Here is a 16165-nt window from a genome sequence, read left to right as displayed (position 1 = left end):
AGGGAAATGTAATAGGGTCCGAGTTTGCACAGGTCCGGGATTTCAGCTAAGATTGCTTGTAATTTAAAAGCAAGGTACAAATTCAGAAGATTTGCCCATGAGCAATAAACCCTGTTTGCGCATGGGCAACCCCCTGCAGCATGGCTGGCTGGGGACAGGACTGGGGGGAGAGATTGGGGGTGAGACTGGGGGCAGGATGAGGGGTTAGGCCCAGAGTGTTGACTGTGTACCTGCTACTCCAGAGTCCCAGTGCAGTTCTCACATTTGGCTCTTGTGTGTCTCCATTTAGTCGTCCTTCGACAAATCCAAGAAGATGCCCTGATGCAGACGCAGCAGTCATGAAGGAGCCAGGGACGTTGCAGCCATCAGGAAATAAAGAAACAAGCACCCATGAGAACACCATTGAATGATTACTATCCAAAGGCAGCAAGCAGATATCGGCAGTGAGAGGTGACAAAGCTGTCCCTGGAGAAGGCAGCAGATGGTAAGCAACATCCCAACTTAATAGAAGCTGGGTCACTTAACGCTATCATAGTTGCCAATGGTGGCACAGATATTCTAGCCTGCTGTTATTGCTTGAAGACTAAAGACAGAAAATCCCTTTGGTACATTTTCGAGAAATGATATGTAGAGGGATTTTCTCTGCCCCCTTATCTACCTTAGTACATGGAGGAAATAGCTTTAACAGTTTGGCCAAATAAAATGTCTAGGATCAATTGGCTGTGATTGCAAGGAGAGGAAGATGTTTTGTTCATATGTTTGTAAATCCAGTCATAAGGACACAGAAACATGTAAGTTCACTGCTGTGCTGTTTTATTCCATCACCAACTCCAGACACACTGCACACTGGACCACCCACTTCCCAGCATCCCCCTGGTCCCAGGGACCATCACTGAAGATTCAGGCTTACACATATTAGTAAGGGAGTGTCTACAAATATTAGGCATTCTAATACACTAACATCACATCCTCTTTTCTTTAAAGATAAGCCCTGTATGCGTCAATGCAACAATTAACAACGTCATGTTAAGAACATCATCTAACATGTTTCAATGAGTCTCTCAGGTCTGCGTATTTCCCTTTTGGGTCTTTCATACACAGTCTGTGTTTCATCGACCATGTTGGACCTTTCTAGAATAGTGGTTTGTTCATCATTATCAGGATCATCATACATGTCAAATGAAGGGTATTCTTCAGTCATGTTGTCTTCATTATGGTTAGGTTGAGCTCTTAAATCCACCCGATTTTTCTTACTTCCATTCCACGCTCCGTACGTATAGTATAAGATCATGGTGCTACTTGTGCTTGCACAATACCTTTCGGCACCCAAATACCTTTCTCGTGATCTCTGAGATGGACTTGGTCACCCGATTTTAGATCAGATAAGCTTTTTGCTCACCTTTCATGGAACAGTTTCTGTTTCGCCTGTTGACGTTCCTTACTCAGTCTGACCAACGCTGAGTTATGTGTATTAAGCAGTTCATCATGTATCAGGAGATTTGCTCTAATCCTCCTTCCCACCAGCATTTGTGCAGGAGAAAGTCCATTCTGTAAAGGTGTACTGTGGTAGATTAAAAGACTTTTGTAGAAATCTTCTTTCCCTTCTTGAGCTTTTTTCATGAGACTCTTTACAGTTTTTACTGAACTTTCCACCAACCCATTTGAGCGTGGATAGTGGGGACTTGACGTAGTATGGACAAATTCCCACTCATCAGCAAATTGTCTAAATTCAGCACTGGAAAACTGAGGACCATTGTCAGTGAACACTTCCATAAGAACACCACGCCTTGCAAAGATTGACTTCATGCAATTGATTACGGCTTTACTAGTAGTTGTATGTAGTGTCTTCACCTCAGGGTAGTTAGAGTAATAATCAGTCATGACAATGTACGTTTTCCCATTACAATCAAACAAATCTGCGCCAACTTTCTGGTACGGTCTCTCTGGCACTGCGTGAGGACTCAGTGGCTCGACTTGTTGTTTCGGTCTATACGTAAGACATAATTCACATGTAGCTGTAGTCTGTGTTATGTCTTGGTTCATTCTTGGCCAATACATAACTTCATGCGCTCTCGGCTTACATTTTTCTTCTCCTAAGTGGCCTTCATGTATCTTGCACAGCATAGTTTTTCTTAGTCGTGCAGGTATGACAAACCTATTGCCTTTGTAAATAATACCATCGACAACTGTAAGGTCACTGCGGTACATCCAATAATCATGAACAGACAGCGGGCAAGCATGTTTTTCTGCTGGCCCACCTTTCAGAAAGATATCTTTCAACACTTTCATTGTGTCATCTGTCTCATTTTGTTTCCTAATCTGTTCTTGTCTTGCAAGAGATACTGGTAGAGAAGCTACGATCAAATTAACATAGGCTTCTATCTCTTCATCCATCAGACTTTTGGAACCTTCACTTTTGTCCACAGCATGAGAAAGTGTATCAGCAATGTACATGTATTTGCTGGGACAGTACATCAAGTGTACATCATATTTCTGTAGTCTGATAAGCATTCGTTGAATTCTCATGGGACAGTCATGTAATTATTTAGTCATGATAGCTACCAATGGCTTGTGGTCAGTTTCCACTGTAAATGTTTGACCATACACAAACTGATGAAATCGCTCACATGCATATGTGATCGCTAGAAGTTCTTTTTCTATCTGAGCATACCTTGTTTCAGCACTTGTCAGTGCTCTTGATGCATAGATTACTGGTTGCCATGTATCCTCATGTTCTTGTAACAGCACTGAGCCTAGGCCAAATTGCGAAGCATCTGCTGAAATTCTTATTCTTTTCGCAGGATCAAAGAATTTTAGCACTGGTTGCTCTGTAATGATCTGTTTCAAGTTTTGCCAACTTTCTTCTTGCTCATGTGACCACAACCACTCGTTATCTTTGTCCAACAACCATCTTAGAGAGGCTGTTCATTCAGATAGTTGAGAAATAAACTTTCCTAAGTAAGTAATCATTCCTAGGAATCTTCTGACGTTGTCTTTGTTGTTAGGACGTTCCATGTTCACTATGGCTGATATTTTCCTTGGGTTTGGTTTTACACCTTGATCCGAGACCACGTCGCCCATAAAGGTAAGTGTATTCACGCCAAATTCACATTTGTCCTTGTTTTGCTTTAGATTCACTTTCTTGACAAGTTCCATTACTTTTCTCAATCTAGAATCATGTTCTTCCTTCGTAGATCCCCAGACAATAATGTCATCCATCATTGTTTCAACACCTGGAATATGTTCAAAAATCATGTGTATCTTTTTGTCATATACTTCTGGAGCAGACAATATTCCATATGGTAGTCGAAGAAATCTGAATCGACCTTCTGGTGTATTAAATGTTCAAAGCTTTGAGCTGGCCTCATCTAGCTTCATTTGCCAGAGTCCTGAAGATGCGTCCAATTTACTGAACCATTTTGCTCCCGCAAATTGTGACATAATTTCATCTCTGGTTGGTAGTTTGAAATGTTCTCGTTTAATAGCTTTGTTTAAATCTCTTGGGTCTAGACAGATTCTGAGTTGTCCATTTTTCTTTTCAACAATTACTAAGGAGCTTACCCATTCAGTAGGCTCATCAACTTTCTGTATCACACCCAAGGCTTCCATGCGATTTAACTCTTGTTTCAGTTTTTCTCTCAGCACAAACTGCACTTTTCTACAGGGGTGTGTCACTGAAGAAACTTGCGTGTCTATATTTATTTTATGCTCTCCAGGCAAATAACCTAGACCTTCAAACAAGTTTCTGTATTCTGTAAACATCGCTTTGCAGTCATCTTCTACTTGTGATGTCACCATAAAAACTTTCTTCAGCAAGCTTAGTTTCTCACAGGAACTTAATCCTAGAATCGGTTGCACATTTTTATCCACAATCAGTAGAGATGTTTTAAACTGTTGTCCCTTATATTTCAGTGTCACTAAGCATGTACCTTTCACAGGAATTTCCTCCCCAGTGTACCCTGTAACTTTCACTTTGGCTGGATGAAGTTTAGGTTTTATTCTAAAAGTCTTATAGTCTTGAAACAAAATTAAATTCACCTGCGCGCCAGTATCAAGCTTAAAGGGAATGACAATCTCATTCACAGTTAAAGGGACAATCCATTCTTTCTTATCTGCACTGCAAAGTTCAATGCAATCCACAAATAATTCCTCTGTCTGTTTAACAGCATGCACTTTGGTTGTTTCACTTTTCATTTTACAGCATTTGGCAAAGTAATTAAGTCTCCCACATTTAATTCAGGTTTTACCATATGCAGGGCACGTTTTAGGATTGTGAGCATTTCCACATCTACTACACATTTCCTTATTAGACTGTGGCTTAGACTGCTTAATTCTTGAGAATGGAGGTTTGCTTGGCTCTGTTTTCTGGACTACATGGGCAGCACCATCAGCGTCCTTGTGTAACTTTTTGGCTTGAAATCTAGTTATTTCTGCAGATCTACACATAGTCACTGCCTTTTCTAGTGTTAGGTTTTGCTCTCTCAGCAGTCTCTCTCTGAGTCCATTATCAGGTATTCCACAGACAATACGATCTCTAATCAGTGAATCCTTTAAATCACCAAACTCACAGGTTTTACTGAGTGATTGCAGCTCTGTAACATACTGATCAAATTCATCTCCAGACTTCTGATCACATGTGAAAAACTTACATCTTTCATATGTCACATTTTTCCTTGGCACAAAGTAATCTTCAAACTTTTGCATTATAGATGATAGCACCATATTCTGCCCCTCAGCAAACTGAAAACTATTATAAATGTCAAGCACATCCTCTCCTATCACATGGAGGAAAATGGATGCCTTAGTTTTGTCAGCCTCTGTATCAGCTCCACATGCAGCAAGATATATATTAAACCTTTGCTTAAATCTTTTCCAGTTTTCAGACAAGTTACCAGACATCAGCATGTCGGTTGGAGGAGCTAGTTTATCCATGGTTACTCACTGTTTGAAGAGAGGAGCACATGGCAGGCTTTGCAGACACTGAGTATCACATCATTACAGACTTCTGCAGGATTCTTTCACACTCTGAGAGCACTAGCAGTCCAAGTTAAACTTCTTCTGACACCATGTTTTGTTCATATGTTTGTAAATCCAGTCATAAGGACACAGAGACATGTGAATTCACTGCTGTGCTGTTTTATTCCATCACCAACTCCAGACAGACTGCACACTGGACCACCCACTTCCCAGCATCCCCCTGGTCCCAGGGACCATCACTGAAGATTCAGGCTTACACATATTAGTAAGGGAGTGTCTACAAATATTAAGCATTCTAATACACTAACATCACAGAAGATAAAACATTAACTTACAGTATTGAAATGGCTATTCTGAAGTTCAAATATGGATGTGCATGGTTTGTACAATATGGTAAGAGAAATGGGGGGGGACGACTCCTTGCTGGTTTCACCCACATGCAAAATAAGATTTTGTTTTGTAGTCAAAGATTATTAAACTGAGATAAAGGAGTGGAGATATAGGCAATTAATCCTACCCGTAATTACATTATCCCAAACAGTGTGGACACTAGATCTAAAAATAAAGTTTAAATAATGTTTGAGAACCAAATATTGCACATCCACACGTGGTCAATTTGTTCTAACACTCTCACAAATAGCATTAATTTTTAAAAAATGTTTTATTTATAGAAGCAAAAACACCGTTACATTTTGGCACCCTGTGCCAGAAAGAGAATTGGTGCTCCCATTCCACCCCATATTCAAAATAGGGACTGTGTTCTACTTTGGGTGTGGCTTAATGGTGAAGCGGTATGGCCACAGAATAGTAAATTCACATTACATCGCACATTAGTGTCTGTTAGTCACATTACACTACAGGGTAGTGTCCATCAGTCACATTACACCACACCAGACACTGTATCCTGGTAGCAGTCAACTGTCAGCAGCAATTCATGAAAGTAAAGCTCCATGTGGACTCTTCCAGATAGCTACCCATACCATTATAACTAGAGATGAGCAGGTTCGGTTCTCAGAGAACCGAACCCTACCGGACTTCACGTCACGAGCCCGAATCAAATCAGGCTCAGGTTTTCCCACCTGACTCAGAAACCAGAACGAGGCAAAACGACATCATCCCACTGTCGGATTCTCGCGGGGTTTGGATTCCATACAAGGACCTGCGAGTAGTCGCCATTTTCACTCCAGTCTCAGAGAGTGTAGTGAGAGGATGTGTCTCCGTCCTCAGTGTCTGTGTGGGCGGGAAAGTGGGGTGGCGATTCCAGTGCTGTCTTGTGCTGCTCAGTCCAGTGTAGTGTCTTATGCTGCATCAGTCCAGCCTGTCACAGTGGTGGTGCCCTCTGCTGCTTTATGTCCCCAGTGCTGCTGTATAAGTCCCTTGCAGTGTTGCTGTGTTGTCTTGCATCAGACCAGGGGTAGTGACTTGTGCAGCATCAGTCCAGTGACCAGTCACAGTGGTGGTGTCCTGTGCTGCCATATATCTGGTGTAGCTGTATAAATCCCTTTCAGTGGTGCTGTGTTGTCCTGCATCAGGCCAGGGGTAGTGTCTTGTGCAGCATCGGTCCAGTGACCAGTCACAGTGGTGGTGTCCTCTGCTGCCATATATCCAGTGTAGCTGTATAAGTCCCTTTCAGTGGTCCTGTGTTGTCCTGCATTAGACCAGGGGAAGTGTCTTGTGCAGCATCAGTCCAGTGACCAGTCACAGTGGTGGTGTCCTCTGCTGCCATATATCCAGTGTTACTGCCGTATAATTCCTGTGATACTGGCGTATAATTCCTGTGATACTGGCGTATAATTCCAGTGGTTCTGGCGTATAATTCCCATGATACTGGCGTATAAGTCCAGTGATATTGCCGTATAATTCCTGTGATACTGGCGTATATTTCCTGTGATACTGGCGTATAATTACTGTGATACTGGCGTATAATTCCAGTGATATTGCCGTATAATTCCTGTGATACTGGCGTATAATTCTTGTGATACTGGTGTATAATTCCTGTGATACTGGCGTATAATTCCTGTGATACTGGCGTATAATTTCTGTGATACTGGCGTATAATTCCAGTGATATTGCCGTGTAATTCCTGTGATACTGGCATATAATTCCAATGATATTGCCGTATAATTCCTGCGATACTGGCGTATAAATTCCTGTGATACTGCCGTATATTTCCTGTGATACTGTCATATAATTCCTGTGATACTGTTGTATAATTTCTGTGATACTGCTGTATAATTCCTGTGATGCTGCCATATAATTCCAGTGATATTGCCATATAATTCCTGTGATACTGGCATATAATTCCCGTGATATTGCTGTATAATTCCCGTGATACTGGTGTATAATTCCAGTGATATTGCGTTATAATTCCTGTGATACCGGTTTATAATTCCAGTTATACTGGCGTATAATTCCTGTGACACTGGCGTATAATTCCTGTAATACTGCCATATAATTCCAGTGATATTGCCCTATAATTCCTGTGATAATGCCGTATAATTCCTGTGATACTGTTGTATAATTCCAGTAATACTGCCGTACAATTCCTGTGATACTGCCGTATAAATCCAGTGATATTGCCGTATAAATTCTGTGATACTGCCGTATAATTTCCGTGATACTGCCGTATAATTCCAGTGATATTGCTGTATAATTCCCGTGATACTGTTGTATAATTCCAGTGATCCTGCCATATGATTACAGTGGTATTGGCGTATCAGTCCAGTCCAGTGTTATTGCCGTATATGTCCAGTGAAACTGCTGTATATGTCCAGTGATATTGCTGTATATGTCCATTGATACTGCCATATATGTCCAGCGGTACTGCTGTATAATTCCAGTGATCCTGACGGATAATTACAGTGGTACTGGCGTATAACTCCAGTGCAGTGATACTGCCATATATGTCCAGTGATACTGCCGTATATGTCCATTGATACTGCCATATATGTCCAGTGATACTGCCATATATGTCCATTGATACTGCCGTTTATGTCCAGCAGTACTGCCATATAATTCCAGTGATCCTGGCGTATAATTCCAGTGATACTGCCATATATATATATATATATATATATATATATATAGATATACTGTTGCAAAGCAGATTACTGAGACTATAACAACAATGCTGGTGTTAGACTTGCATCCGGTGTCTGACATTAGTGCAGAGGGACTGCAGTTCCAACCTTAGATGGGCCAGGTGTTGTGCCGCACACTTGTGTTGCTTAGTTTAGTCATACAGCTACCTCACTGCACCTCTTTTTCATCTTTGCATGATGTGCTGTTTGGGGCCTTTTTTTATATCTGCCCTCCTGACACTGCAGTGCCACTCCTAGATGGGTCAGTTGTTTGTTTCGCTTAGTCATACAGCTACCTCATTGCATCTCTTTTTCATCTTTGCATGTTGTTCTGTTTGGGGCCTTTTTTTATATCTGTCCTCCTCTCTGACACTGCAGTGCTACTCCTAGATGGGCCAATTGTTTGTGTCGCTTAGCTTAGTCATACAGCTACCTCATTGCACCTCTTTTTCATCTTTGCAAGATGTGCTGTTTGGGGCCTTTTTTATATCTATCCTCCTTTCTGACACTGCAGTGCCATTCCTAGATGGGCCAATTGTTTGTGTTGCTTAGCTTAGTCATACAGCTACCTCATTGCACCTCTTTTACATCTTTGCATGATGTGCTGTTTGGCGCCTTTTTTTATATATCTGCCCTCTTGTCTGACACTGCAGTGCCACTCCTAGATGGGCCAGGTGTTTGTGCCGCACAATTGTAGTCGCTTAGCTTAGTCATACAGCAACCTTGGTGCATCTCTTTTTCATCTTTGCATCATGTGTTGTTTGGGGCATGGTTTTTTAAAGTGCCATCCTGTCTGACACTGCTGTAGAAGTCCAGGGGTACTGCCGTATAAGTCCACCAATTGCCAAATTTTTGAAAAATGACAGGAGTGTGCAGGAGATGCTGTTAGTGGACTGTAAAATTGCCTGCCACTTTCAACATTCAGCCACAGCATGCCACTACTAGATGGACCAGGTGGTTGTGTCACTTAGCTTAGTCATACAGTAACCTTGGTGCAATTCTTTTTCTTCTTTGCATCATGTGCTGTTTGCAGCCTATTTTTTAAATCTGCCATCCTGTCTGACACTGTAGTGCCACTCCTAGATGGGCCAATTGTTTGTGCCGCACACTTGTGTCTAGAGATGAAGCGGCTGGCACTTTTCGTGTTTTGTGTTTTGGTTCTAATTCCATTTTCGTGTTTTGGTTTAGGCTTGGTTTTGCCAAAGCCACCCTTTCATGTTCTGGTTTTGGTTTTGGATCTGGATAATTTTTTGGGAAAACCCCCCATAAAAACAGCTAAAATCACAGAATTTGGGGGTAATTTTGCTCCTACAGTATTATTAACCTCAATCACAATCATTTCTATTCATTTCCAGTCTATTCTGAATGCCTCACACCTCACAATATTGCTTTTAGGCCTAAAAGTTGCACCGAGGTGGCTGTATGACTAAGCTAAGCGATACAAGTGTGCGGCACAAACACCTGGCCCATCTAGGAGAGGCACTGCAGTTGCAGACAAGATGGCACTATTTAAAAACTAGTCCCCAAACAGCACATGATGCAAAGAAAAAAAGAGGCGCACCAAGGTGGCTGTGTGACTAAGCTAAGCGACACAAGTGGCCGACACAAACACCTGGCCCATCTAGGAGTGGCACTGCAGTCACAGACAGGATGGCACTTAAAAAAACTAGTCACCAAACAGCACATGATGCAAAGAAGAAAAAGAGGTGCAAGATGTAATTGTCCTTGGACCCTCCCACCCACCCTTATGTTGTATAAACAGGACTTGCACACTTTAACAAACCAATTATTTCAGCGACAGGGACTGCCACACGACTGTGGTTTGTTTGGGCCCACACAAAAAAAGAAGCAATCAATCTCTCCTTGCACAAACTGGCTCTACAGAAGCAAGATGTCCACCTCATCATCATCCTCCGATTCCTCACCCCTTTCACCATGTACATCCTCCTCACAGAGTATTAATTCGTCCCCACTGGAATCCACCATCACAGGTTCCTGTGTACGTTCTGGAGGCAAGACTTTATAATTCATTTTGATGAACATCATCTTCTCCACATTTTGAGGAAGTAACCTCCTATGCTGATCGCTGACAAGGTTACCGGCTGCACTAAACACTCTTTCGGAGTACACACTGTAGGGGGGCAACTTAGGTAAAATAAAGCCAGTTTGTGCAAGGGCCTCCAAATTGCCTCTTTTTCCTGCCAGTATACGTACGTACGGACGGACGGACTGTCTGACATGCCTACTTGGATGCTGTCACTCATATAATCCTCCACAATTCTTTCAATGGTGACAGAATCATATTCAGTGACAGTAGACATGTCAGTAATCGTTGGCAGGTCCTTCAGTCTGGACCAGATGTCAGCTTTCGCTCCTGACTTCCCTGCATCACCGCCAGTGGGTGGGCTAGGAAATGTTATCCTTTTCATTGCAGCCCTAGTGGCGGGATAAATTGAAGGAGGAGCTGTTGACGGGTCACGTTCCGCTTGAGGGGACTATAAACTAACCAGCAGGTCTTTGCACCTCTGCACACTTGTGTCTGCTGGAAAGAGAGATACAATGTAGGCTTTAAACATAGGAACGAGCAAGGTGGCCAAAATGTAGTGTTCCGATTTCAACAGACTGACCACCCTTGAATCCTGGCAGAGCGAATGAAGGGCTCCATCCAAAAGTCCCACATACTTTGCGGAATCGCTCCATCTTAGCTCCTCCTTCAATTTATCCAGCTGCTTCTGCAAAAGCCTGATGAGGGGAATGACCTGACTCAAGCTGGCAGTGTCTGAACTGACTTCACATGTGCCAAGTTCGAAGGGTTGGAGAACCTTGCACAAGACGGAAATCATTCTCCACTGCGCTTGAGTCAGGTGCATTACCCCTCCTTTGCCTATATCGTAGGTGGATGTATAGGTTTGAATGGCCTTTTGCTCTCCTCCATCCTCTGAAGCATATAGAGTGTTGAATTCCACCTCGTTACCAACTCTTGCTTCAGTTGATGGCGGGGCAGGTTCAGGAGTGTTTGCTGGTGCTCCAGACTTCGGCACGCAGTGGCAGAATGCCGAAAGTGGCCCGTAATTTTTTGGGCCACTGACAGCATCTCCTGCACACCCCTCTCATTTTTCAAAAAATTCTGCACCACCAAATTAATTGTATGTGCAAAACATGGGATGTGCTAGAATTTGCCCAGTTGTAATGCACGCACAATATTGGTGGCGTTGTCCGATATCACAAATCCCCAGGAGAGTCCAATTGGGGTAAGTCATTCTGCGATGATGTTTCTCAGTTTCCGTAAGAGGTTGTCAGCTGTGTGCCTCTTATGGAAAGTGGTGATACACAGCGTAGCCTGCCTAGGAATGAGTTGGCATTTGCAAGATGCTGCTACTGGTGCCACTGCGGGAGGCCATACATCTACCCAGTGGGCTGTTAAAGTCATATAGTCCTTAGTCTGCCCTGTTCCACTTGTCCATATGTCCGTGGTTAAGTGGACACTGGATACAACTTCATTTTTTAGGACCATGTTGACTATTTTTCATGACATCTGTGTACATTCTCGGTATCGCCTGCCTAGAGAAGTGGAACCTAGATGGGAATTGATACTGGGGACACAGTACCTCAAACAAATCTTTAAGTGACTCTAAACTAATGGTGGATACAGGCCGCACCTCTAACACCAACATAGCTGTCAAGACCTCAGTTATCCGCTTTGCAAAAGGATGACTGCTGTCATATTTCATCTTCCTCACAAAGGACTGTTGGACAGTCAATTGCTTACTGGAAGTAGTACAAGTGGTCTTCCGACTTCCCCTCTGGGATGACGATCAACTCCCAGCAGCAACAACAGCAGCGGCAGCAACAGCAGGCGTACCACTCAAGGATCCTGGAGTAACCCCGGTTAGCAGAGGACTCCTCAGTCTTGACAGTGACATTGCCTGCAGGAATACGGACATTCCTGACTGAGGAGGAAGTTGATGTTGACGGAGTTGGTGGTGTGGCTTGCAGGATCTTGGCTGCAGGAGGAAGAAGGGATTTAGGTGTCAGTGGACTGCGTACGCTCTTACCCAAAGTTTCTGAACTTGACAGTGACTTCTGATGAATGCGCAGCAGGTGACGTATAAGGGAGGATGTTCCTAGGTGGTTAACATCCTTACCCCTACTTATTACAGATTGACAGAGGCAACAGATGGCTTGACACCTGTTGTCCGGATTTGAGGAGAAATAATTCCACACCGAAGAGGTGGCTTTTTGCCCAGGCATCACAATGGGCTTCTTCGTCCCAAGGACAACAGTTGTCTCCCCCGGTGCCTGACTTAAACAAACCACCTCCCCATCAGAATCCTCATTGTCAACTTCCTCCTCAGCGCCAGCAACACCCATATCCTCATCCTGGTGTACTTCAACTGTGACATCTTCAATTTGAATATCAGGAACCGGACTGTGGGTACTCCTTCCAGCACTTGCAGAGGCCGTGCAAATGGTGGAAGGAGCCACCTCTTCCCGTCCAGTGTTAGGAAGGTCAGGCATTGCAACTGCCGACACAACTGGACTCTCCTTGGGGATTTGTGATACCATCTCAGAGCGCACAGTTCTTTTCTGTGCTCTTTCCAGCTTAACTCTTTAATTTATTTTATAACACAATATGCGGCACAAAAGAGCATACTCTTACACCTCACAGGACGAACCCTGTAAAAATTATTTGGATTAAATATTAATAACCCCTTTATTTGGAGTAAATATTATATAGCACAGGACAGCACCACTGAATTTATATGACAGCACCACTGGACTGGATTTATACAGAATTATATGGATTTATATGGCATTATACGGCAGGATAACTGGTATTATACGCCAGTATCACGGGAATTATACGGCAATATCACAGGAATTATACATCAGTATTCAGAGAATTATACAGCAATGTCACAGGAAATATACGCCAATATTCCGAGAATTATACGGCAATGTCAAAGGAATTACACGCCAGTATTCAGGGAATTATATGGCAATGTCACAGGAATTATACACCAGAATTCTGAGAATTATACAGCAATATCACAGGAATTATATGGCAATATCACAGGAATTATACACCAGTATTCTGAGAATTATATGACAATGTCAAAGGAATTATACGCCAGTATTCAGAAAATTATACAACAATATTACAGGAATTATACGGCAATATCACAGGAATTATAGGCCAGTATTCCGAGAATTATACGGCAAGGTCACAGGAATTATACACCAGTATTCAGAGAATTATACGGCAATGTCACAGGAATTATACGCCAGTATCACGGCAATTATACAGCAATATCACAGGAATTATATGCCAGTATACAGAGAATTATACGGCAATGTCACAGGAATTATACGCCAGTATTCAAAGAATTATACGGCAATGTCACAGGAATTATACACCAGTATTCAGCGAATTATACGGCAATGTCACAGGAATTATTATACGCCAGTATTCCAAGAATTATATGGCAATGTCACAGGAATTATACACCAATATTCAGAGAATTATACGGCAGTGTCACAGGAATTATACACCAGTATTCCGAGAATTATACGCCAATGTCACAGGAATTATACGCCAGTATTCAGAGAATTATGCGGCAATGTCACAGGAGTTATACGCCAGTATTCAGAGAATTATACGGCAATATCACAGGAATTATACGGCAATATCACAGGAATTATACGCCAGCATACCGAGAATTATACGGCAATGTCACAGGAATTATACACCAGTATTCCGAGAATTATACGGCAATGTCACAGGAATTATACGCCAGTATTCAGAGAATTATACAGCAATGTCACAGGAATTATACGCCAGTATTCAGAGAATTATACGGCAATATCACAGGAATTATATGGCAATATCACAGGAATTATACGCCAGTATTCCGAGAATTATACGGCAATGTCACAGGAATTACACGCTAGTTTTCAGAAAATTATACGGCAATGTCACAGGAATGATACGACAGTATCACGGGAATTATACGTCAATATCGCAGGAATTATATGCCAGTATACCGAGAATTATACGGCAATGTCATAGGAATTATACGCCAGTATTCAGAGAATTATACGGCAATGTCACAGGAATTATACGCCAGTATTCAGATAATTATACGGCAATATCACAGGAATTATACGGCAATGTCACAGGAATTATACGCCAGTATTCAGAGAATTATACGGCAATGTCACAGGAATTATACGCCAGTATTCAGAGAATTATACGGCAATATCACAGGAATTATATGGCATATCACAGGAATGATGTGGCAATATCACAGGAATTATACGCCAGTATTCCGAGAATTATACGCCAATATCACAAGAATTATACGGCAATATCACAGGAATTATACGCCAGCATTCCGAGAATTATACGTCAATGTCAAAGGAATTATACGCCAGTATTCCGAGAATTATATGGCAATGTCACAGGAATTATACGCCAGTATTCAGAGAATTATACGGCAATGTCACAGGAATTAAACGCCAGTATCACGGGAATTATACGGCAGTAACACTGGATATATAGCAGCAGAGGACACCACCACTGTGACTGGTCACTGGACTGATGCTGCACAAGACACTACCCCTGGTCTGATGCAAGACAACACAGCTAAAATGCAAGGGACTTATACAGCAGCCAGCAGCACTGGGGACATATAGCAGCAGAGGACACAAACACTGTGACTGGCTGGACTGATGCAGCATAAGACACTGACTACACTGGACTGAACTGAGCAGCACAAGACAGCAGTAAGTAGACTCGCCACACCACTTTCCCGTCTCCACACAGACACTGAGGATGGAGACACTTCCTCTCACTACACTCCCCGAGACTGGAGTGAAAATGGCTGCGACACGCGGCTCCTTATATGGAATCCAAATCCCGCGAGAATCCGACAGCGGGATGATGACGCTTTGCCGCGTTCCGGTTTCTGAGTCAAGATGGAAAATCCGAGCCTGGCTCGGATCCGGACTCGGAAGGAAAAGTTCGGGGGGTGGGGGGGTGTTCAGTACTCTGAGAACCGAACCCGCTCATCTCTACTTGTGTCACTTAGCTTACTCATACAGCAACCTCGGTGTACCTCTTTTTCTTCTTTGCATCATGTGCTGTTTGGGGCCTATTTTTTAAATCTGCCATCCTGTGTGCCACTGCAGTGCCACTCCTAGATGGGCCAGGTGTTTGTGCCGCACACTTGTGTCGCTTAGTTTAGTCATACAGCCACCTCGGTGCAACCTTTTGGCCTTAAAACAATATTGGGAAGTGTTCAGAATAGCCTGGAAATGAGTAGAAATGAATGTTATTGAGGTTAATAATACAGTAGGAGCAAAATTACCCCCAAATTCTGTGATTTTAGCTGTTTTTATGTTTTTTTTCAAAAATGATCCAGATCCAAAACCAAAACCAAAACTTGAAAGGGTGGTTTTGGCAAAAGCAACCCAAAACCAAAACACGAAAGGGTGGTTTTGGCAAAACCATCCCAAAACCCAAACACGAGCTGGGAATTAGAACCAAAACCAAAACCAAAACACAAAACACGAAAAGTGCCCGCCGCACATCTCTAAATAACACACATCATAAATTTATGTATACATCAGTTCATTTATCTACATGAAATATACATTGAATGACATATAAGCATACATGCATGTATAATTATCCAGGTATAAAACAGCATACCAGCAATGGATCAGCACACAGAACTGTAAACAAGAGCAAATTAGACAATATTAAAGTATTACATGGCATCCCACCCTTGCCTTGCTACAGACATGTGTGATAGTACTGCACAAGCCGGTGGAGCAGGGATTGAATTACACTGGCACACACAGCCACCTCCCCTCTCAACACCCCTGCAGACTTCTGCTTATTCAGAGGCAGACCTGTGCCTCTGAATAGAAGCAATTTGCAGCAACATTCATCAGTGCTGGCAGGTCTCCCCTGCCACTCTGAGCCCAGATCATTACCTTTATTCCTGCCAGAAGCCCCATCTGGTCCTACACAGCTCTTCCACGGGCCGAGACATGTTGGCAACAAAAGCCAGCAGCGGCGCTGGCCAGGTTCCATTGCAGGG

General features: G+C 42.8%; 1 long non-coding RNA gene across 2 annotated transcripts in view; it reads left to right on the top strand.

The window, feature by feature from the left end:
- The window catches only part of LOC134929331 (uncharacterized), a 195377-nt gene that overhangs the window by 144609 nt on the left and 34603 nt on the right, over positions 1-16165 (top strand). For both annotated transcript variants that reach the window (XR_010178479.1, XR_010178480.1), the window contains one exon: positions 290-484. This is a non-coding gene — a long non-coding RNA (uncharacterized LOC134929331). The remainder of the gene's footprint in view (positions 1-289; positions 485-16165) is intronic.

The sequence above is a fragment of the Pseudophryne corroboree genome, chromosome 5 (genome assembly GCF_028390025.1).
Source record: "Pseudophryne corroboree isolate aPseCor3 chromosome 5, aPseCor3.hap2, whole genome shotgun sequence".
Classification (NCBI taxonomy): domain Eukaryota; kingdom Metazoa; phylum Chordata; class Amphibia; order Anura; family Myobatrachidae; genus Pseudophryne; species Pseudophryne corroboree.
Note: the sequence above shows the minus strand (reverse complement) of the source record. Positions and strands in the feature narration are given on the sequence as shown.